Source organism: Abramis brama (genome assembly GCF_963993115.1).
Source record: "Abramis brama genome assembly, chromosome: 17".
NCBI lineage: Eukaryota > Metazoa > Chordata > Actinopteri > Cypriniformes > Leuciscidae > Abramis > Abramis brama.
Window position 1 is genome coordinate 33,546,087 of NC_139979.1, and position 25,251 is coordinate 33,571,337.

A 25,251-nucleotide genomic window follows, 5' to 3' on the forward strand; every position below is an offset into this window, starting at 1 on the left:
ATTAGGGGTTTATTGAGGCAAAAGTCAAAGATAATAGTAAGATAATATTGAGAATTGGACCCTAAAGTGTGACTATATACTGTATATATATACATTTTTTATAATTTTTTGTGTGAAAGAAACCTTGACTAACATTATGTGGATTTACAGGTCATCAGTCATATGATTTTAGGATTAGAGTGATTTAGGAGATTGCTGAAATGACAGCCATATTGGGTGTCTGCAGTTCACCAAGAGACACTGATAGATGTGCGTGAGCCATCTGGCTTCTGGAGATACTGACAGGGACCCTCGACTGATCTATGTTCTGTCTGTGGACCTGGCCCTTTCGAGCTGGGAGGTGGTCCGCTTGTTGACAGTCTGATAATGTCTTGTAGTGTTACACTCCTGTCTTCAGTCAACTTTGCCTTCAGTGAGTTGTTTTTTTCTTTCTCAAAATGCTGGCTTTAATCAAACATGATCTGCACACTGTGCAGCAGTTTAAGGGAGCGGCTTAATTACAATAAATAAATCAATCTTAAAGATCTTTACTCTAAGATATATATTGATCCTCTGACTTGAGGTCTTTCCTTGAGCTTTGCCACCATTACATATTACAAGAAGCAGATTTTGTTTTTAAATCCAATTAAAATCTACTTGTGAACATGCAGTAGAAAGACAAGTTGTTTGCCATTCAGAATCGGATAGAGAATTACATTTCAATTCTGATTAAATTCCGAAATTTCATTTAAAAAATCATATAACTAGAAAAGTAAAGTTTGCCAAGACAGACTTTGAATACTGCTATTGATTTCCCAAAATACAGTAAATGTGTTGAATTCTTTTGAATTGTAATTCTTTGAATTCCTCCTGTCATTTAAAATTCCAATTTATCTTCCCATGGTCAATGTAAACATCAGAGAGCTGTTTTTCCTGGTGAGAGGTTTCCTTGAATATTTCCATACGAATCGACTATGTTTACTGACTCAAAACATTATAGTTACATGGGATACAGCCCCTGTGACAACTAGCCCAATCTATATGTGGCAGAGAGGGGGACACTAGGACCTGGGGAAGAATTGTGTGAGGCATGACTGGTAAGGGTGCTAGTAGAATTAATTGTCACACAAATTAGACCAGGTGAAACAACTTATTTAAAGTAAGACAAACGATCAGAAGACGAGAAGGTGAACGGGAAGCTGGGCTCTTTGTTTGTTCAGGGGCGAGCTGCTTCAGTGCATAACGCAAACTGTTAAAACAAGGTAGTAACTGCTTTTATGGTTTTGGTTAGTATTTTCTAAGTATAATGTTATGATCCTTGTTTGTTTGCAGCATTTTGATTCTTCATGAGCGGGGCTGATGACTAATATATCATTGGAAAGCACAAGCTACTAAAATAAGGTATTAGCCGAATCGATAGTTATTAAATTGTTTCTGTTTTAGAAATGTACTAACGTGTGCATTTTTATTGTAGGACTGGCACCGATTGTTATGTTTAATTTAGAGCTTTGTTTCTTACTTTTTATTTAATATGAGGTTTTAATGAGTTCCTGAACTCGCGTGAAACAGTGTGTTAAGTGTGACAAACGAATGTCGAGTGAGTCCCTCTTTGATGACATTTGTGGTGAAGTAATGACATAGCATGGTGTTCATGAGAATGAAGAATTGCTGAGTTGTTTGTTAATTGTGTTTTTGTTTGTTTTAGGTTTTCCCAGGCGGTTGCACTCGAGGGACAGTGGGCGCACGTGTGGTGTTTACTTTTATTGGATGCAGTGGTTTGGTGTGAGGGTGTCACATATAGGTAAATGTTGTGGTGATGTAATGGTTTGTTTTGAGTATTAAGTCTTCACTCCACTTGTACTTCTGTGTACTGCCTGGGTTGGTTTATTTTGTTCTTTTTGATTGTTTTTGTCTATAAGGGGCTTGTGAAATAAAACTGTTCTGTAAAAGCATTTATACCTAAAGTCCTGACTGCTGGTTTATTCTATATACATGATTTACCTGTGAGCTCATTAAGTGGGCGAGGTTACATATATCTATCTGCCCCCTGTCAGATATAGATTGCACAAGATATGCTTTCTATTATAACATCTGTATAAATATTACACAAACTGTACAAAAGTAGTGTATTTTTTACATATTATTAAGGGTGTCTGAATGCAGACATATAACACTGTTGATGAGGGTTCAGAGTAAAAGCCTGGGTTGCTGTGGCTTCTCAAATGAATATTGTGGATAAATGACACAGGGAGCATTATAATAAATAACATGGGAGATTATTTCCTGTGAGAATCACACAGAGCGCTCAAAACATTCTGGGGAGCTTCATTTGGTATCAGAAACAGACAGTTACCCTCGCAGTCGGCAGCAGCAAAGCCCTCATAATGTTCCTGCTTCCCACCGCTTTTATAAAGTACCAATTTGGCAAATGGTGCAGATGTTTCACTTTTATTGTTATCACCATCATTATTCTGTTTATTTTCCTAACTATCTATCTAAGCAACTATGACATTTAAAAAAAAAAAAAAAAAAAAAAAACCTTTAAATGCCCAGATCAAAGCAGTAGAAGGAACTGGAAACTCTTGCATTCAAATTCGAGTTTAAAATTAGCCTTTTCAAACATGCCATGCAATATGGGTTTCAATGTCACATTCACAAAAAACAAAAACAAATGCTAATCTCAGTTACAGTTGAGAGATTGCTGCTAAATGGTGTAAAGCTGATGTGAAAGAAACATGACTATCAGAAAACAGCGGATAAAACAGCATATTAAAGTGGTGTACTTTATAATACCTTGAGAGAGTCTCTCATTAGTACTTCCAGTCATCTCAATGGCTGTTGCTCGGCAGGAGCATGTGCTTTTGTCTGCAGAATGGTTATAGAAATCCCTGGCCTAAATACTGCGTAGACACGAATGCATTTGTATCTTTATGCATGTCAGGCTTGTGTATCATTCTGGTATTGTAATCCGAATTAAAATTTTAGGAAGTGAAGGAAAGAAAAGATAAGGAAAATGTAATGACATTCAAAGAAATCCAAATAAATGGCATTGACGCTATGGGAATGCCTTCATTGTGCACAAGTGTCTGAAGCACGTGTGAAATCACGACAATTCTATTGGCCGACGGAGGTCAGGTGATGAAGCGTAACGCATCATCAAGACCATAAAAGGGCACCTACGTCACGGAATCCCTTGCCTCTTTGTCTTCAGAAGCCGCATGTCTGTTTTAGTGTTATTATTTGTCAAAATTGTATGTCCTGTTTGACTGATTTTGTTTAGATACTTATCAAGATCATTTACTCACTCACTCATTCAAGGTGTTTAGGTTTGACATTGAACTTTCAGAAAGGTATGCTTTCTCCAATTAAGAGAACAACATTTCTGGGGGTATAATGGGGATTTCATCAAGATGCAGTCGTGCTACTTTCTGCATGAATCAATCAATCCTTGCCTTTATGGTAGCACCAGGTTAGGCCAGGATACATGCAGCCATTCTTTGGTGACTCAAGAGCAGAGGCTTCCTCTTGGGCAACTCTCTATGAGTCACAAGGGTTATGTGAAGATGCATTCATACCCTTTCTCTGTGGAAGACCCCGGTGCTGCAGTCGCAAGTCTACATGTTGTTCTGGCGGACAAAACTGGGATAGTGCGGCTCATTACAAGTCAGTACCAACTAGAGTCTGGGAGGGTTATTACAAGCTGGAGCCTTACATGCATATAACCAGGTTCCCTTTGTCCTACATTGCCTTACTTCAGGCATGCCTGCGTGGCTTCTTCAGAATCTCAAAAGTAAAGAGGTTATGTGCGTGGCGTCACCGTCAGCTGGAGTGACTGCGGTTACACACACTGAGTGGCAAAAAGACTGCACGGCAGCATTGGTTTTCAGCGTGAACGCTGCGAAAAACACATAAAACACATTTAAAACTGGAAAGAGCTTTGTGATTGACTGTACAACTAGATTTCAGAAGAAATCTGAGGTATATTTTTACAGACTGCTGAAAGCTACAGAACAGAGAAGCAAATCGATCGTTGCAACATAGAAACAACTGAACTCCAGGCAGCGAAATGTGGATTTGCAGTTATCACTGAGCCGATTACATGCACACCAGTAAGCTGATAACTCACAAATATCAGCTTATTGAAAGAACAAGCATGATATATATATATATATATATATATATATATATGTATAGCATGTTTCAGCAAGTACTGTGGTTAAGTAAAAGACTGAAAATGTCACCGGTATATTGCAGTGTAATTAAAAGTTATTGCACCCAGAAATTAACTGTACTAATTACTGTTGATGAGAAAATTAATTATAGGTGGGTTGAGAGTCAATGGTTTAAAATCATTATCTTTATTCCATGTTTGTAAGTGAATGTGTTTTAAAACATTTACCTACAGCATGACATCATTTAAAACCGACTAAGGCAAAAAAACTAAAACAAAAAAAATGGTGAAAACATGAAGGAGAGCTGTTAAAGTTTGACTTCCCCAGCTACCACAATGTGTTTTTTCTTTCATTTTCAGTGTAATTACACATGAGGATTAGAGGACAAGTTCCAGGAAAGGCATTAGCAATTAGAACTCTGGAGGCCGGCAAGGTATGTAATTATAGGCAATGTGTGTGATTAAGGAAAGAGGTTCGATAAATTGCATTAACATACTTTAAAAGTCAGAGAGGAGATCCCACTAGGAGACCGAAAGAGGCTAGACAGATGCAAGTATTGATTTCACATTCCTGATGGAAATTTATTTGGTGGCTACAGAGGAATGAGAGCTTTTTCACACAAACGCAGTCAAAGACTCTCAGAGCAGGAAGACAGAAGCAGAACATAGCAAGTAATGTTGAAATAGACAAAACGTATAGTGACTGTAACAAAGAAAGAGCAATCACGTATGAAGAGATAAAAAGAGTTCACAGAAACTGCTTTGGTTCATGTGCAACATTAATGATCTGAAGTGAATCGGCGTATAGAAAGAAGTCTTGAAACTGCAAGCCACATCCAATTAAGCGCAAATTAATTCCAATTCTTGCATGCTCAGACATGCTTCGTCTTTGTCTGTACTTCACTTTGATCTCCTTGACGGTAATTTTCTCAGGCAAACCAGGTGTGCTCTTTAATGAGCCATTAAGTTCACAAATGCATTCAGTGCCAGGAAACCTCTGAGAAGTTGTCTGTAATTGATGGGACAGGCCATGAGAGCATAGCAGCGCTCATTTCTGAAAGGTGATTAAGGGAAGTTGCCTCAGTGTGAAGGCACTGCTCGCTTTGGCTCTCTTTGACTCTCTGGACAATTGCCCCAGCTTCTTGATGTCAAAAAGGAGAAGGACGGATGGAAGATGGAGGATGGAGTGGTGTGGGGGGAGAGGGACTGAGACATACGCCTGGCACAGCCTGAAACACAGCTGCCGGCTTTAATCGACTTTTTGGATGGGAAGGATTTTCTCGTCCAAGGACCGAAACCCTCAAATCTGCTTAAAGGCCCACTGGCAGAGGCCTCCAATCCCACAGTCCAATGCCACATTGTAACCTGCGTGCTGATGGATTGGCAGAGACATGAGATGTCTAGTAAGGTACTGGAACTACTGCTGCTTTTTTGGGGTGGCGAAACCTAACTGCATGTGGCACCTCAGTTATGATGGCTTATGAATGCCTTTCTCAGACAAATAGTAGCACCAAAAAAAAAAAAAAAAAGAACGGGGGAACAACTTTTGTTTTCTTTAAAAAAAAAAGAGTTAATGTTAATTAGGTGCGTTTCCATTAAAGATTTGCGCAAAACTTTTGCGATTTTTTTCTAAATATCGATAAAAATCTATTGCGAAATGATGGCGTTTCCATTAACTGATGTTATGCGACTAAAACACCATTTTTTCCTCTCGCGATGAGTCATTCCAAAAATCATGGCAACGGACGTTGGTAAGTTTATATATATCACATCCATGTACCGCACTAGACATTATTATTATTAATGGAAGGAAACGTAGGCGTGTTATCCAAGCATTAATGGCAAGGAAATACCCTTATACTGTGAGTGGCACATATGAGGTGTTTCTGGGTTTTTCTCACTCATTTCTGCTCCGAGGTCTTGATTGTGGCATTTCTTTGAGGTTTAGAATCCAGTATTTCTGTCATTCTTTTGTCTTTTATGAATTTAATAAAGAACTCTGTTTCGTATTCTGTCCAAACACACCGCGCCTTCTAAGTCAGGTGACTGTAAATGCGCAAAAACTGTTTCCATTGCAGTTTTGCGAAATATTCCTTTTTCGAATTGCCTGAAAAACCACCTCATGCGAGCGTAAAAACTTTTTTGCGATAAATGGAAGTTTTTGCGAAATTGACGTGTTTCCATTGGGCGTATTCCAAGGGTTATGGAAACGTGGCTATTGTCTCAAAAATTATGGAAATTTTCATAAATGTTGGGGAAAGAGTAAACAAGACTGTATGCTTCTAAACACAGGTTGAGAGTTGTAGTTCCAACAACACAAGTTAGCGATGCTGTTTGCTGGAACTATTATTATGGGAAACAACAAGTCATTGAACTAATGTTAGTAATGACAGAACTTGTAACCATAGTTGCTTTTGGGAAATGCTTATTCAACTCAATGATGAAAACACACACACATACACACAAAAAAAACACTTAGAGCGTAACTAGCCCCACGGAGCATGTAAGCTAGAAACTTCTGGACCTAGTAGTTGAACTGTGTTTTGTACAGATGATCCAACCAGAGCTCAGATTGTTCAAGTCTTCGAGAGCTGAGAAAACTATAGGGTTAATTTTAGAGGCGGACATGCAGCTTAGACTCATATTTGTTTTACAACAATTTTATCTTATTTATCTTGTCCTGATTGGTGATTTGTTTGCATATGCATAATACAGGATCATCCCGTATTGAAAGAGGAAATGATACATGCCTGATTGAATCAATACGGGATGTGATTTTCTCTGCAAATTTCATCAGTGCACAATTAGTGTGAAGCATTCATCGTAATTTCATATGGTATTCAGGATGGATAATATGCAAATTGACATGCATACTTGTAAACGTTTTAGAGTACAAACAACCTAAGGCTTTTGCTCTCTTTCTCACTTCATTCTCTCTTTCGGCACGTACAAGTATTGTTTTAAACTGACTTAACAAGCCAATTGGGATCCATCTGCAATTTTTAATCATCATGCACCATCACGCAATCGGTATTTAAGCCAATTAGTGACACCTGTGACATATTACACATCTGCTTCCTGCTGTAAATGTGTGAGCATGTATAGAGCACATCGCAGTGAATAATTGCCTTATCAGTGATTATGGAGCAATCTAACACAGCTATGCCTCTTTTTCCAAACCACTGCACCTATGCGACATTAACTAGGGTCAGTAAAAATGAATGTTAGCTTTAGCAGAGAGTGTGCATACGTCTTGCTTGCAAATAAACAGTCCTGCTGTAGAGCATCGTCATGAAAGATGAATCCATAAATAATGATTTCACAGATTCTCTGAGTTCACATATCAGAATCTGTCGATTAGGCAGTAAGTGGTGCTATAAGAGACCTAGAAACTGCTAGCATCACCTTGAATGTCCCATTCACTTAATCATGTCATGTACCTTCAACTTTTCAGCTGAATCAATGAGGTTTTCTATGGACTCTGACACATTACTTAAAAAGTAATTGCTAACCGTTAACAGTTATGTCATCCAAATACTTAATACCTCAGGACAGCAAGATGATGGATCATGAGGTTTGGTATGAAACAAGAACAAGAACACTTAAAAGCAAACAGCATTTATAAATGACAAGGTTCATTTTTCAAATTGCCACACAGAGACATTTTCTCTGACAAGCAACAATCAAATCAGGTTTGGATAAATAATATAATAAGGTAACGCTTTACATTAAGGTTGTCTTTGTAAAGGGTTTATAAAGGTGTTCGTTAATTACTAACAACTCACTTTCAAATGCATTATTAATCGTTGATAAGTAGTTATAACTGCATGAATAAAAAGGGTGAAATGGGATTATGAACGTAATGATTAATTAGGCTCAATAATTCACCTAAAAGGAGGCAGATTACCTTATTAATGCAATACACTCTGAGAAAATCTGTAAAAATAGGGCAAAATGTACTGTGTTAATATGAAGGAATTTTCCGTATGTATTGGTGCCTGAATAGGTCAGACTAATTACAGAGTGAACAGTCTGGGAGGCAACAGCTTGTGGATATTGTAGATTCTTGGTCTAATGTGTTTTTAGATTCACACTTCTGATTATCTGTGACTCAAAAATAAATAAAACCTTGTGCTGGATAAAAGCTAATTCTATTTTATGAGACGTTGATATGACTTTTAAATAAAAACATTGTAATATAAACCCCAAAAAAAGCATTAGTTGAAGGTGTATAATAAATTATGATTCTTAAAGGGATTGTTCATTTGCATACGTACATAATACACATTCTTTCATTATTTATTCAACCTCATGTCATTCCACACCCATTAGAATTTTGCTCATCTTCGAAACAAAAATTATATTTTGAATTTGAGCTTTAGTAAAAAAATTGATTTCTGTACCTTCACTGAAAGTCAATACAAAACTTTGACACTTCACAATGATTAAACAAGACCGTGTAAAAGTAATACATATAAATCAAGCTGTTTAATACAAGTCATCGCTTCTCTCTTTCTAGTCCGGTCTCTTCTAGTCTCTAATTTTTAAAAAGCAATGGTCTCCATTATTATCAAATGGAAAATAATCACTCTTAGAATCAATCCATGAATCTGTAATACAAGAAAGATCAGTGAAGGAGTGAACACTTTCTGAAGCACTGCATTCTTAGTCTTAATGCAATGGAAGAATTTGGTTTAATCTCCAGCTCAGACAGTAAAATGGGTATTTTATGATAAGCCAAAATTACTAGCATTTTCAAGAACGAGCCTGATAATGTAGAGAGATTATCTGGAACACAAGGCAAGTTTTTACAGCTTTCTTTGACAATTCTTGCAACATTTTTGATGGAAGTTTGTGTGAGTAAAAGTCAGAAGTCTTTTGCCACCCATGTGCACTAATTCAGATCTCTGACTGAGTACAGATGGGACCATTTTTATCAGGTTAAAATGAATTTTAATGATGATGAGAGGCACAACCTAATCAATGCAGGTTGTCATAATTGCAGCATGATAAGTGTTTACCGTGTAGATTACGCCACTGCTATGCTTGCTGGAGTGGCACTCCTTGTAGTTTTGACTTAATCAGCATATTGCGACACGAACAGCTGTCTCATTGAGTCAGCTTCAGCTCTGAGAGCACAGCAAACTGTGAGCTGATTATTAATCACTTCAACAGCCAGATTTCAATATTTCACTCTAATCAATGGCCCTATTACTTTGGTTTGAAGTTAGTGAGATCATGAACTACAAAAGTAAAGCTCAATGTAAGCAAGACAAACTCTGATATCACACTGTTACTATGAAAGCATGGCATCTTTCTGTTTTTATTTAAATTTTATGTTTAAACTTTCTACGTGGAACACCAGAGTTCTAATAGAACCAACAATGCTGAAATGTTGCATCGGATGACTTTCATCTAAAAGAAGTCTTAAAGGACAAATCCAGTGAAAAATGAACCTAGGGGTAATTAACACATGGTTACTGAGTCGATCGTTCCCTGCGATGCGTTTTCATGAAAATCGAATGTATAGAGTTTTATCTTTAAAAACAGATTAGCTCATAACAGTAGTATATGGGGCACAGAGTAAGTAAAAGTAAATCGCTAGTTAATACCACTAACAAGGCTCAAAATAGCCTCACACTAACACGGTAACATAATGAGGGTCCTTACATACAAACCGAAGCATTGAGAACTTTGTAAGTGTACAGACAGTTTAATAAGAAGATACTTTATAAAGACAGTACATTACGCGTTGACATGCAGGAGCCATCTTGGAAAACAGTCTCGACTAATCGAGCCACGAACGCTGTGCTACGTTAGATTTCACAAACGTAATTCCTATCGACCAGCTATCCTATCGACGGCGTTCGTGACTCGATTAGTCGAGACTGTTTTCCAAGATGGATCCTGCATGTCAACGCGTAATGTATTGACTTTATAAAGTATCTTCTTATTAAACTGTCTGTACACTTACAAAGTTCTCAATGCTTCGGTTTGTATGTAAGGACCCTCATTATGTTACCGTGTTAGTGTGAGGCTATTTTGAGCCTTGTTAGTGGTATTAACTAGCGATTTATTTTTACTTACTCTGTGCCCCATATACTAGTGTTATGAGCTAATCTGCTTTTAAAGATAAAACTCTATACATTCGATTTTCATGAAAACGCATCGCAGGGAACGATCGACTCGGTAACCATGTGTTAATTACCCCTAGGTTCATTTTTCACTGGATTTGTCCTTTAACTCAAAGAGCGTATCTTGGGCCATTGCTGCTTGGAAAGATATTTTTACTGTATATGTATAATCGTGCCAAGCGTTCCAGGTAAAACCTTGGCTCCCAGATCCACTCAGCACATCTGAACGGACTGGCACCATCTCAAGCAACCCTGCAGATTACCTGGCATGTCACTAGAGCAAAAAGGATTTTGAGTTTGACAATATTGACCTAGAAGTATCTCCCCTCCTCCCATCCCCCTCCCCCTCCCCCTCCCCCTCCCCATCAGATAAAAAGCCATGGAGTTCTAAAAGGAAGGTTTTGGAGAAGCTCTTTCGTCTAGCTGTCAATCATTGTGCAAGAGTATATAAATAGCTTGACAGTTCTTCCGGCATTCCTCACTACCGGCTTCACTAATCTTATCCATTTATTAATAACCTAATTGAGTGATCCAGAGGGAAAGTTAATCATCAACTGAAGTCTCCAGCTCTTTATCTTGGACAGCAAGCCAAATCTGACCTTCACCAAGAATGATATGAAAATGAAAACTCCTGAAATATTGTTAAATTGCATTATTTGAATATGGCTAGGGTCAGGTGGTATTCTCTTAATTAGACATGTTTGTCTGAGGGATACAGCAGAACAGTGCTGGCGGGGGTTCATTGAAATTCATTTGTGTATAATTCCCCTTTATGCAATTTTTTTGTCATTGTCACGTTTAACCTTTATCAAAGGAACACACAGGAAAATAAATACGATTTTTATTTATTTATTATTGTTTTATGAATATTTGTCATTTTATGACTCTAAATCTGACAGAAAAACAAAACTGCACATAGCACAAACACAATAGCTATGCATCCTCTTAAAGAGGACCTATTATGCCCTTTTACAAAGTCGTGATTTTATTTTTGTGCTCTACTAGAACAGGTTTTCCGTCTTGAATGTTGATTATTTTCCTCATGTTCTCCATTGTTGCAGCTCGTCTCTTCCCAGTCTGTCAGTAACGCTCTGGGGTGCGTTTCCCGAAAGCATCGTTAGCCAACTATGGTCGCAAGTTCCCTCGTTACCAATAGAGTTCAATAGACATTGCGATGAACTTGCGACCATAGTTGGCCAACGATGCTTTCGGGAAACGCACCCCTGTTTAGTTCCTGTTTCTATGAAGCCCCTCCTTCTGAAAAGCACACTGTGCTCTGATTGGTCGGCTGGAGCAGTGTGTTGTGATTGGTCGAGCGCTTAGTGTGTGTTTGGGAAATGTCCCGCCCCTTACCATAACCACCAGTTTAAACACACTACTAACTAACTCAACCAGGCCCCGCCCCTTTATTCTGCATATTAATTATTTAAATGAGGAATATTGTGATGTGTTTGTTCCCGGAAAAAACTACAATGGAGGCTTTTCATTTTTTTCATTTCAAACCTGTATGCTGTTATGTGGAACACTTAAAAAAAAAAAGAAACTTCATTCATTTCCTTTCCATATGAAGACAGTTCACAGTGAATACGGCTGCTTGCAAATAAACAGTCCTGCTGTAGAGCATCGTCATGAAAGATGAATCCATAAATAATTTGTCTTGATTTCACAGATTCTCTGAATTCACATATCAAAATCTGTCGATTAGGCAGTAAGTGGTGCTATAAGAGACCTAGAAACTGCTAGCATCACCTTGAATGTCCCATTCACTTAATCATGTCATGCACCTTCTACTTTTCAACTGAATCAATGAGGTTTTTTATGGACTCTGAGACATTACTTAAAAAGTAATTGCTAACTGTTAACAGTTATGCCATCCAAATACTTAATACCTCAGGACAGCAAGATGATGGACCATAAGGATTGGTATGATAGAAATATAGCTTCATGTGGCAGAATAAACTCATTCAGTGTCAAAGTCATTTACTGATCATATTCCCCAGCATAGCTCTGAATTGTTTTTGCCATGAGATTTTAAAATAGCATGCAAATGCAATGCACCCGATTTGACCATATACCAGTGGTTCTCACGTGTTCTAACTGAACACAATGCATCGGAGTAAAAATGCAAAATAGAAATATTTGAGAGCTTTGGCAAAGGGAAAGACTGGATATCAACTTCAGTCTGTTCTTCAAACAATGCTAATCATATGGCTAGAACACGAGTCATTTGGACATTTTCTTTTTAATTTTCCTTTTTGAAACTTGACAGACATGATCACTATGAAATGTCATTAAATGAATATGATCTGCATGGAGAAATTCTCCTTTTGCTTTCTTAGAAACATTAACACCATTCCTTTAAGGTCAGCTACTTGGGATTTCCATCTTGAAAAGTTTGCAACTGTACATTGTGTAATAGCAGTTTGTATATGAGTGCATGCTGAAAGTCATTAGTTTGTTCATCAGTATATGATTAACTCTCATACTGATGAAATGAGTAATGGCTGTGTGTAGACTTGTATCAAATCAATCTGTATATTTGCTCATGTGAAGCTGCTTCCTGAATCACTGGTCTTGATTGCAGACTATCTTTAGATGGCAGTGTTCAACCACAATACAAATCCCACAAGGCCATTTGAGGCCTAAAATTATATAAATAAAATAATAATAATAAAAAATACATAAATAAGGCTACTGCACTATGTTTATATCATCATTACTCTAGAACCATGACACATATGCGTAACATCCAGTGAACTGAAATGTGAATATTAATGACAGTTTTAAGAAAAGTAAACTAAACAAGGAAATTTCAGTTATTCAAACCCACAAGTGCAAAAAATTGTCCTTAACTATGTAGTAACATTTATATTAATAATGTGATACAATGCGCTTATTGTGTACATACATTTTACATTGTACTTATAGTATGTTTAACAATACCTGCATGTAATTACATCTATAATTACACTGCTGATCTTCCCTTACCCATTAACCCACCCTTAAACACACCCATACCACCAAACCTTATAATAAAGCCCATATCCACCTCGATAACAGCATGAGAGTTTTGCGGTTGCACTTTATTTTGCAGTACTTACGTGTACTTACAGTGTACTTAACTAAGGAAGTACTGGTAATATAAAGTAACTACATGGGTTAAGGTTAAGTTTAGGGGTAGGTTCAGGCTTAGTACCTAGTTATTACACAGTTATTGTAATTACTATAATAACTACATAGTAGGTACATTGTAACAAATTTTAGATGCGTACAGTTAAAGACACATAAAGTTTGAGCAATGTTTCACATGAAGATAAACATACAGACTCATTGAATGAAAGATTACTTAATGCCATTTAACATGGTTTTCTTAATAAAAAACATAACTGTGTCTCAAATGGAATCATTATCACCAAGTAATATATGGAACAAAGGCAGTCACATGGGTTTGGAATGATATGAAGGTAAATAGATCATGGATTTTCATTTTTTGGGTAGACAACTCTGAATAGCCACAATTTTGTTCATATCATTCATTGGTATAAATCATATTTTCTTGTTGGGCAGTGAAATATCCTCATCAGATGTTATCAATTAGGTATGGATGATGTTTAAACGGAGTGGACAAAGAGTGTTAATATTGTCTGCAGGATATTTCTGATGAGAATATTGGGTTTTGACTTTTATAGAGATAAAGGTAATAGGCTTCTCGTCTTTCTGCTAATCCCTCTGCAGACACATATTAAACACACAGCATCACCTGAGCCTAATGATCTGCCTTTGATAAATACCTCTGAATCTAATTAAAAGCCTGACCTCCCATAGTGCATGTTTTTCCATGAATTATTTATAAGGATGGATTTACATGAATCACATTTATCTAACAAGGTGTATAAATGTGAATCATCTTTATAATTGTGTCTCTTCACTGCGAGGGGGCTTTTAAGAGGGCAGTGAATTAAGAGAAGACCTGATATCAGCGCTGTTATGTGGAAAGTGTCTGAAAATGTATCCGTATTTGCATGTTTGCAGGATGGAGAAAGTAAGTAACAACAACTGGCCTATAGTCACACAGAGACTTTTTAAAACATCTGAAATCCTGCTCATAAAAGTTTTGGATTAGGACGGTCAGTTTTACCAACATAAATTAGTGTGATTAAAGGTGCAGTAAGGAGTTTCTGAGAAACACTGTTGAAAGTGGATTGGACCGAGCACTACAACAAACTTGTGTGGCGTGTTCACTTATGATGGGGGAGGAGAAAGAGTGAGCCAATCAGCAGTAGGGGGCGTGTCCACTCGATGGGGGAGGAGAGAGAGTGAGCCAATCAGCAGTAGGGGACGTGCCCACTCATGATGGGGGAGAAGATAGAGTGAGCCAATCAGCAGTAGAGGACGTGTCCACTCATGATGGGGGAGGAGAGAGAGTGAGCCAATCAGCAGTAGGGGGCGTGTCCACTCGATGGGGAGGAGAAAGAGTGAGCCAATCAGCAGTAGGGGGCGTGTCCACTCATGATGGGGGAGAAGATAGAGTGAGCCAATCAGCAGTAGGGGGCGTGTCCACTCATGATGGGGGAGGAGAGAGAGTGAGCCAATCAGCAGTAGGGGGCGTGTCTACTCATGATGGGGGAGGAAAGAGAGTGAGCCAATCAGCAGTAGGGGGCGTGTCCACTCATGATGGGGGAGGAGAGAGAGTGAGCCAATCAGCAGTAGGGGGCATGTCCACTCATGATGGTGGAGGAGAGAGAGTGAGCCAATCAGCAGTAGGGGGCGTGTCCACTCATGATGGTGGAGGAGAGAGAGTGAGCAAGAGGGAGATTTGAAGAAAGACTCTAGAAAGAGAGATGGTTGAGAGACATTACAAAAGAGAAAAGCCCAGAGGAATATAAGTGGAAAAAGAAGGGTTATGATCAGGTAAGAGATATCTATATCTATATCTATAGCTATCTATAGGTAAAAGCCATCTATACATGCTATATAAAGAATGATCGACTTTTACGCACGTCATGTGACCTGTAAATGCGCAAGAACTGTTTCCTTTGCAGTTTTGCAAAATATTCCTTTTTCGAATAGCCAGAAAAAACACCTCATGTGAGTGTAAAAACTTTTTTTCGATTTTTTTTTTCGATAGTTTTTGCAAAATTGACGTGTTTACATTGGGCATATTTTCAATTCGCAATTTGAAGGGTAATGGAAACGTGGCTATTGTTTGTCTGGTGGCGACTAACAACCAACTCTTGCTTCTATAACTTGTGTACTGCGTGTTTATTTTTGTACTTCCTTGTCGTTAGTTTGTCATCTTTGTTTTATTTTTCTCTAAGCTTCATTTTGCTTCACTTCTTCTGATAAACAGACATCCATTCTTGCATTGCGCGTTCATGCATTTTGGGGGCGGGGCAATGAAGGGAGGGGCGTGTTTGTGTTGATTTCAAATATCAACAGTGTTCAACAATGATTCTCAAAGATCGCTTACTGCACCTTTTAGTATAAAAATAATGCAAAATTATGTAATTAGTCATTCTAATGTGACATTATGTAATTAGTCATACCCTGCATGCAAATTCCGTAATAAGGTACTAATTAATTCCATTGTAACATAAGTTTTTTGTCAACAAACTCAAAAAAGTTTATTAAAAGTTTTACTTTTGTCACTCCTCTCCTCAAAAAAAAAAAAAAAAAATACAGGTTGCCAGTTGCCGCTCGCATTAAATTCAAGTCACTGACGTTTGCCTACAGAACAACCACTGGCTCTGCTCCCTTTTACTTAAACTCATTACTTCAGACTTATGTGCCATCCAGAAACTTGCGCTCTGCAAGCGTGGTGCCATCTCAAAGAGGCACTAAATCTCTTTCTCAGACCTTTACCATTTCTGTTCCCTGCCGGTGGAATGATCTGCCTAACTCAACCAGAGCTGCTGAGTCCGTGGCCATTTTCAAGAAACGGCTGAAGACGCATCTTTTTCGACAACACTTGATCCATTAATACTAACACTTTCTGACTGTCTTTCTATCTGGATAATTTAGATTGGTCGTGGGCCCTGTGTCTCATCTGGTTGCCCGTTGACGGCAACATTGCCCAGCAACATTGCTCAAAAAGTTGCCATAAGAACCAAACAGAAGTTTCACAAACAAAGCTAGACAAGATACAATCTTCTTCTTGTTTTTGTTACTGGCCGCTCACTTCTTATGAGAATTACCACCACCTACTGTACAGCCTACATGGGTGATGCATCTGTATATCATTTTATTTTAGATTTTTATAAAAATATATAATTTTTATTATTTTATTTATTTATTTTATTTGTGGATGTAATGCCTCACCCACCTTCTGCTGGCGCTGCGTGTTCAGCTCCTCCAACTTCCGCCCTGCATGGGCGACAAGATACAATGGAAACATGATGGCTATTTATACAACAAGACTAATGACTAACAAGAAACACCTGTGAACAATAAAGACAAACAACCACTCATAGCATGATCACATGAGGGCAAGCAAGTCACATGAATTTCAAAATAAAAGGCATGAAACATAAATGTCACACAACTCAAACATACTGCAGATGGAATACAAGAATGTGTCGTGCTGTGTGAACAATTCCTATTGCAAGTAAACCTCGAACAGATTGACATACTCAATATTATGTATTGCTGGGGTCTGTGATGGGCAATAACATGATTTTATTCTGTGTAAGATACAAATAGAACTGGTGAGTAATGAATAATCCCTTAAAATGAAAATAATCTAAAAAGCATTACATCATTATGACAGAAACATCTGAATGGACAATTGAATCCCTTCCCACAAAAATGGCTTCAGTCAATATATGTAGTGGCTAAGATATTAAAAGCCCATGAACCAAACTGAAGCCAGTGAGGTTCTTTCAAAGCAAATCTTTGTAAACCCAGCAGACTGTTCAGTTTCACGTTGTAGACAGGAGACGGAGGTGTACATGCTCTGTGTGGATTGTTCGTAATGCATTAAGCTATCTTTTTTCTTCAGTATAATTAGATGATGACAGCACTACGCTACAACAGTATTGTGACAGGCTGTCTAAGGCAATTTGTGTTGTCTACCTCCAAACAACTTTCTCACAGACTAGTCTTCCGTTATGCACTGCGCTGCTTCACGTTAAATGTCAAAAGAAGACTATTGGTTATTTCAGTGTGTTAAATAAAAAGGAGTCAGTATAGTCAATGCTAAAATCTCTTTTCATTTCTTTTCTTGGTTACACTTCAGTAGTCCAATTTAGACATTCGTCTAACTATATGTAATTTTGTAACTACATGTCAACTAACTCTCATTAGAGTTTTTTTTTTTATTTATTATTTTTTTTTTATTGCTTTGGCGCAAATTTCACAAGCAATTGGTAAATTTACAAAACTCCTATTACTAATATCACAAAAGATCATCAAAAGTGCATGATTTCAAACATTTTTTTTTCAAACATTTCAGCATATTTTCAATTGTGTTAGTACAAAACACAAAATCATAAAGTATCATTTTCAATAAACATAATATGTGTTTCATCTGTATCAACTATTCATTCACAGTAACTGCCTTTCATAATATAATCAATATCAAACTTTTGATTTGCATCTCTTGTCATTCAGTTAATACATTTGTCTGTCATTTAATTCAACTGATCTTAATGGCCATCATTGATGACCATGTGGTTAACAGAGGTCTTACCATGGCAGAGGCTGCCAGGTTAGTTCAGCCTAACTTACAAAGGTCAACTGTCAGATCTATCATCAGAACTTTTCACCAAGAAAACTGTAAATTGCATTACTGTATAGAAGAACAACATATAGTCACAGTTTCATGTCATTTATAGTAGTAAAATATTGACAGCATTTACTTTGCTTTACTCTCAGAATTAACAGGAGACAACCTGGTGGTGGTCTGCCACGTGTTCTGACTGACCAGCATGAGTTGGCTGTGGTGGAAATGGTCAGGGCAAGGAATGATATACGGCGGACTAAAATCAAGCAGGCTATCGAGGAGAGCAATGACACCTTTACCAATGTGGTATCAATTACATCTATTGCTCGCCTTTTGAATAATCACCAGGATTCTATGAAACAAATTAACCTGGTGCCTTTTGAGAGAAACCATGCCCGGGTGAAACAACTGCGTTCAGAATATGTTCAGGTACAACACTAAATCTGTGTACTGTATGTTCAGCATTTACTGTATGTGCTAGACTATGAGGTTCCATTTGTGCCAAAATTCTGTCGACATGCTGTCTGTCTATGCTATGTGTCGTCTTCCATGTCTATGTGTCTGTTCACTGTCGTGATTGCCCACATGACTCAACTTTTGTCTTTGTCCACTCAACTTACTCCTGTCATCTGTCCTTGTCGTTTGACTGTGTCGTCTTGCGTGTCAATGCTGCATGTGTCATGTGTTTCCATTCTGTCGTTGCTATGCGTCGTTTCCCTCTGTCGTTACTATGTGTCGTCTTCCATGTCTATGCTATGCGTCGTTACTATGCGTCGTTTCCCTCTGTCTTCTTCCATGTCTATGTGTCTGTTCACTGTCGTGATTGCCCACATGACTCAACTTTTGTCTTTGTCCACTCAACTTACTCCTGTCATCTGTCCTTGTCGTTTGACTGTGTCGTCTTGCGTGTCAATGCTGCATGTGTCATGTGTTTCCATTCTGTCGTTGCTATGCGTCGTTTCCCTCTGTCGTTACTATGTGTCGTCTTCCATGTCTATGCTATGCGTCGTTACTATGCGTCGTTTCCCTCTGTCTTCTTCCATGTCTATGTGTCTATTAACTGTCTATGTCTATGTGATTGATTGCCCACATGACTCAACTTTTGTCTTTGTCAACTCAACTTACTCCTGTCATCTGTACGTTTTGATAGTTTGTTTTCCTATTTGAAATGAAATAAGCAGAAACGAGAAAACGGCCCCTTTATTCGTTTTTTCGTTTTTAAAAAAAAAAAAACGAAAAAACGAGATCGGCTTGATTTTTCGTTTTTTAGTTCACAGGCAAAAAATGTTTTTTTTTTTTTTTTTTTTGCAAAAAAACCGAATAAATGACTTCAAAATTCGTTTTCCACACGTGGGCGGCCTGACACGCCCCCTTCCGCCGATTGGTCAAGCAAATCTGAGCATGTGACGTCATCAGTTGTCGCTTAGGTCAGGTCTGTTCAACAAAATAATAGTCCTCTACTATGGCTACAGATTCTTAAACTGTACAGGGCAGGTCCTATTGGGCTTTCTTCTGTGCAACTTTACACGTTTCACAGAAATCTTTACATCAGAAATATTAATTAGGTCCTATTAGTCTGCCACCAGCCTGTTTTATTTAGCTGTGCGGAGTTAAATCTGTGTGGTGAAGCTGAAGTGGTCCGAGCAGGAGAGGCTCACTGACCAATGTTCAGATCAGCAGTCAGAACTTTTCTTTTAGACAGGGACGGACTGACAATCTGTGCATTCTGGAAAAGTCCAGAATGGTCGTCCAAGTCTAATAAAGCAATATGAACAGCCAACAGCAGGGGCACTAATACGATCACTTATGATACGTGTAAAAAAAAAAAAAAAAAAAAAAAAAAAAACTGAGGAAGAAGAGTCGGCCTATAGGCTACTATAGCCACTGACAGAAAGTTAGTTTTATAAGGCTGCACTTTTAAATATGCTTACATTATATTTGAATAGTTAAGTTATAGTATAACAGTGGTCTCCAACGTGGTGCATATGAGTTGCCCGCTAAACACATTCTATAGCCCCAACTTGCCGTCGGGGTTCCAGACTTAGAATAAATGGTATCATTTTGCGACCTTTTCAGCTAAACGTTCCAATTTGAACTTTTGCCTCTACAAAATTACCCAACTCTCTTTGATTTATACGCTGTCATTTGCGTTGCGTATGAGAAACATCAAATGGCAAACGCTCAAAAAGCGGAACAAAACTTGTTTGATCTGAGCAGCGCATTATCAGCTCGGCCCAAAAAACAGCGATCGCGGACAAAGCTGATCTCGATCACGCGAACATTATTACACAGAGCTGCGCGATCCACTGAGAATCATTTAAATTCAGTGCAGAATTCTCTATCTCTATTATAAACCCACAAATGACTATGTGATTTAAGCTTGTAAAAAGCCAGATGAAACAGCGCTGATATTCTCAACATATTGACGCAAAAAACAGGCGAAACATTGTTCCGAGAACAAACCAGTTAGAAGACATTTCACACCATAACTTATGAATTAACTTTAGTAAAACAAACTTTTTTGGCAGAAATGTGCCTGTATTCATATTAAAAATGCTGTTATATTAATATAGTCATGTATAAATGTATTAAATGTAATGCAGTAATGTTTTGTTTAGAAGTTATGGCAGTTTATTTATTTATTTATTTATTCATTTATATTTATACTAAATGTTTGGGCTACTGTTTTTGATAACACATACAATAGGTTTATAGAAAATCAACAAAAAAAAATCAATAAATATTTTCATAATTTTTCAGGAATTGTTTTTTTTTTAAAACGCTTGTACGTCTGAACCAGAATATCAAGATATTTTATTATTTCCCATATGATGGTGAAAAGTAAAACAGCTTCACCATGTTATATGTGTAATAAATATTGGAGTATAACAAATAAAAATCCCTTCTAGATTATTTTATCCCTTGAGCCTCGCACACAAAAAGGTTGGAGACCCCTGGTATATAGTAACTATATGTTTTATAATTACAAGTTTGTGTAATTTGGGGTTTCTGTAGCCAGTGACATTTCATTATTTGTATGGCATTGTACATTTTTTGTTTTTATTTGAAGGCTGAGGCTTCATTAATAAACACAACCTCAATTATCATCATTGGTTTTGAGATGTTACTTGCTGTGAATACCTTGTCTGATAGGCTACAGTATTGTGGCATAGTATCAGGACATCCTGGCTAGTGTCTGTCCCACGCGGCTAGAGGCGAATGGCCGGATGATGGGCCTATTTGGGAGAAAGTCCAGGGCTGTTTTTTAGCCCCAGTCCATCCCTGCTTTTAGACGCTCCGTTTTGCCACGGGATGGTGATTGCAAATACTGTAATGCCAATCGGCTGAGGGTGGGTACCGATGATGGTGAAATACATTTTTACTGAAACTGTAATCATAGCCGCGACCCGCGAGAATGAGACAGATGATTGACAGGATGATAGCGGAGGAAATTAAAGGCGCAAGATAACTTCTGTTAACAAAAACATAAATAAAAAAAGTGTTTAATATAAGATAAAAGACTTTGTCTTTGTTTTATTGTTTTTGTTGTTTTTAATCAAATAATTGTGAACCACAAACTGAGCCTTCGTTTTAAAGGGCAATTTCCAAATATATTTTATTTAGGCTATTTGTTATAATATGGGTATTTTATAATACCCATAAAAAAAATAATAATAAAAAAAAAAAATCGTTTTTTGCCTGTGAACTAAAAAAACGAAAAATCAAGCCGAAATCTCGTTTTTTCGTTTTTTCGAAAAAACGAATAAAGGGGCCATTTTCTCGTTTCTGCTTATTTCATTTCAAATAGGAAAACAAACTATCAAAACGTACAGATGACAGGAGTAAGTTGAGCTGACAAAGACAAAAGTTGAGTCATGTGGGCAATCAATCACATAGACATAGACAGTTAATAGACACATAGACATGGAAGAGGACAGAGGGAAACGACGCATAGTAACGACGCATAGCATAGACATGGAAGACGACACATAGTAACGACAGAGGGAAACGACGCATAGCAACGACACATAGCAACGACAGAATGGAAACACATGACACATGCAGCATTGACACGCAAGACGACACAGTCAAACGACAAGGACAGATGACAGGAGTAAGTTGAGTGGACAAAGACAAAAGTTGAGTCATGTGGGCAATCACGACAGTGAACAGACACATAGACATGGAAGACGACACATAGCATAGACAGACAGACATAGACATAGACAGTGAACAGACACATAGACATGGAAGACGACACATAGCATAGACAGACAGACATAGACATAGACAGTGAACAGACACATAGACATGGAAGACGACACATAGCATAGACAGACAGACATAGACATAGACAGTGAACAGACACATAGACATGGAAGACGACACATAGCATAGACAGACAGCATGTCGACAGAATTTTGGCACAAATGGAACCTCATACTAGACATGCAGTACTGTACTACAGACTATCAATGTCAACTATTATTTTTAAAAGAGCTAACCGAATTATCATTTTAGAGGGTGATGGAGCTGAATGCTGCTGTGAATCATCACAAGTATATTTTTGTTGATCAGGCGGGTTTCGATCTGGCAAAAAACAGACGCTGTGGACATAACCTTATTGGCCAAAGGGCAACCATCCAAGTGCCTGGACAACATGGGGGAAACATCTCAGTGTGTGTGGCTATATCTGAGGATGGTGTGGTAGGCCGTAGACCAATTCTAGGATCATACAATACTGAACACCTGATGGCTTTTCTAAATGAGCTTGAGCAGGCCTGTCAGGGTGAAGATGTCATCTATGTTACTGTGTGGGACAATGTCAGTTTCCACCATGCACAGCTGGTTTGGGAATGGTTTCAGTTACATCCTCGGTTCATGACCCTCTATCTTCCCCCATACTCCCTTTTCCTCAACCCAATTGAGGAATTCTTTTCAACATGGAGGTGGAAGGTGTATGATCACCATCCCCATGAGCATGACACCCTTCTTCAAGCCATGGATGAAGCTTGCAATGATATAACTGCAGGGCAATGTCAAGCCTGGATTCGTCATGCTAGAAGGTTTTTGGACAATGAGGACATTCACTGTGATGTTGATGAAAATTTATGACAAAATGTTGAAGAGCGGCTCGGTGTTAATTATTATTATTATTATTTTTTTAAATATGGCTTTAGACAGTTTGTTTGAACCTAAGTGTAGCATCCATTGTGACGTCTGTGTATACAGTTCTACAGTAAAGTAACATTCATTCAGCACCGAGGGTGATTTGAAACCTGTACCTTGTATTGTTTGCTACTGAATGAACTGGTTGTTAAAAGTACTAAGTTGAAAGAAGATCTAACTGTTGTGTTTTGGTGATTAAACCAAATGTTTCTGAGTAGGATGTGTACGTCACCAAATCTAACTTTATATTACCTTAATCACTGTCTTGTTGGCTAAAACATAGCACCATTTTGAAACAAATCAGCAATTCCTAGCAACTGTAAGCTAGGCTTAAAATATTTTTTACACAGCGGGGTTAGTTGTAGCACAGTGTTACAACTAAGCCTACTAGCTTTCCTGTAGCTCAAACAGTAGAGCGTTGGCGCTTGCAACGCCAAGGTCATGGGTCCGATTCCCAGGAAAAGCAAGAACTGATAAGAATGTAAATGTGTACCTTGGAATGCAATGTACACATTTACATAGTACATAGTGATCCCATTCAGTCGAACGTAGTCGACGTTCGACTGAATGGGATCACGCTAGGGAAACTGTCTTCTTCGAGTACTATTGAACAAGCCAATGGAACTGGCATGCGTGATTCGCATCACACACTCCGGCCCTGCGGTGCGGGTATAAATACGGAAGTGGATGCATGCACTAGTTGCTTTGTGCTGAGGAGCCGAGAGTAACTCAGAGTCAGCGGTGGTCCAGTCATAGTGGCTAAGGGACTACGTCTCCGTTCCCTCCTTTAGGGAACGAGGGTTGCATACGCAACCGAGACTGTTCCCTTTCAGTCATTCACGTTCGACTGAATGGGATCTACTATGGAAAGCGTCACTAGAGCTGCCACCTTCCAATGCCTGGACGAAAGCCTCCTGACCCCCCGCAATTTTGAGGTGGAGAAGGGCAAGGCTTAGGCCAGGGAAGTCAACTGCTGTTCCACAGGACCACTGGGAAAGCGTACTCTATCAAGGAAGGAAGGGACGCTGCGGAAACCACATCCTGCCCGAAGGGAGGTAACGTGGGGGATACACATATGGACTGAGTGGATGACCGACAGTACAACATATGGAATGTCACTGGGATGACTCCAGCCTATAACAGGGGGGAGGATCAACCGAACAGTGACGGCAGAGCGGACTCTGCCGAGGGAAGACACGGGCTCGCCGCAGGGAGCCGTACCGTGGAATTAACACACATATGGGATCGCAGTAGGGATCACAACATATGGACCCAGCGTAACACAGGTTCCACAAGTGCATACGAGTGATAGGCCTGGCTTCGGACATTCCGCCACGTCCGTTGCCGAAGGATATGGAGGAACTCGACAGGGTTCGGCCAGAGCCATAGAGAGAGAAGAGTTGCGACACTCGTTGAACTCACTAGCGGGGTGGTCACGTGGTTCATGTAAGCCTGTAAAGTTCCACACACAGGTCGCGCTGTCATGTTCTTCTATGGGACTGACAGCAGCGATTGCGAAATTGAATGGTAAATATAAATAAAACACATACACAAGTCCTTGTTTGACTATTATTGCATATTTTTAAATGTCAGTTTTACATTTGGAGTGGTAGGGTGACAACTGAAAGCTATATAGCCTATATACGGTAAGTATTACTTAGATACGTTTTGGAGGGAAAGCTTCACGTTCGTGTTAGCATCGGTAGAACAGAGAGGGATTAAGAAAGCAGGGTAGCTAGGGTGACCACCATCAAACAAACCAAATGTGGGACGATGTGGAACATTTTACCAACACTAAAACATAAACCACCCCTGTGTTTCTGCACCCTTCAGACTGATTACCTTTAAAGATAGTTTTATTATTATTATATAATGTCTAACTTAATAAAAACATTTGAATTCTGCCTTTCAGCTGATAAAAATTCTTTGTTCTTTAGTCCTTTCCAGAAAACACCATTAGCCTACATCACAATGTAACATAACATGTCTTTATTTGACATGTCATTTAAATTCAACATCACTGAGCCCAAAGGCAGCGGCATCATGCAGATCACTATTTTATAAACAGATCTGACCAA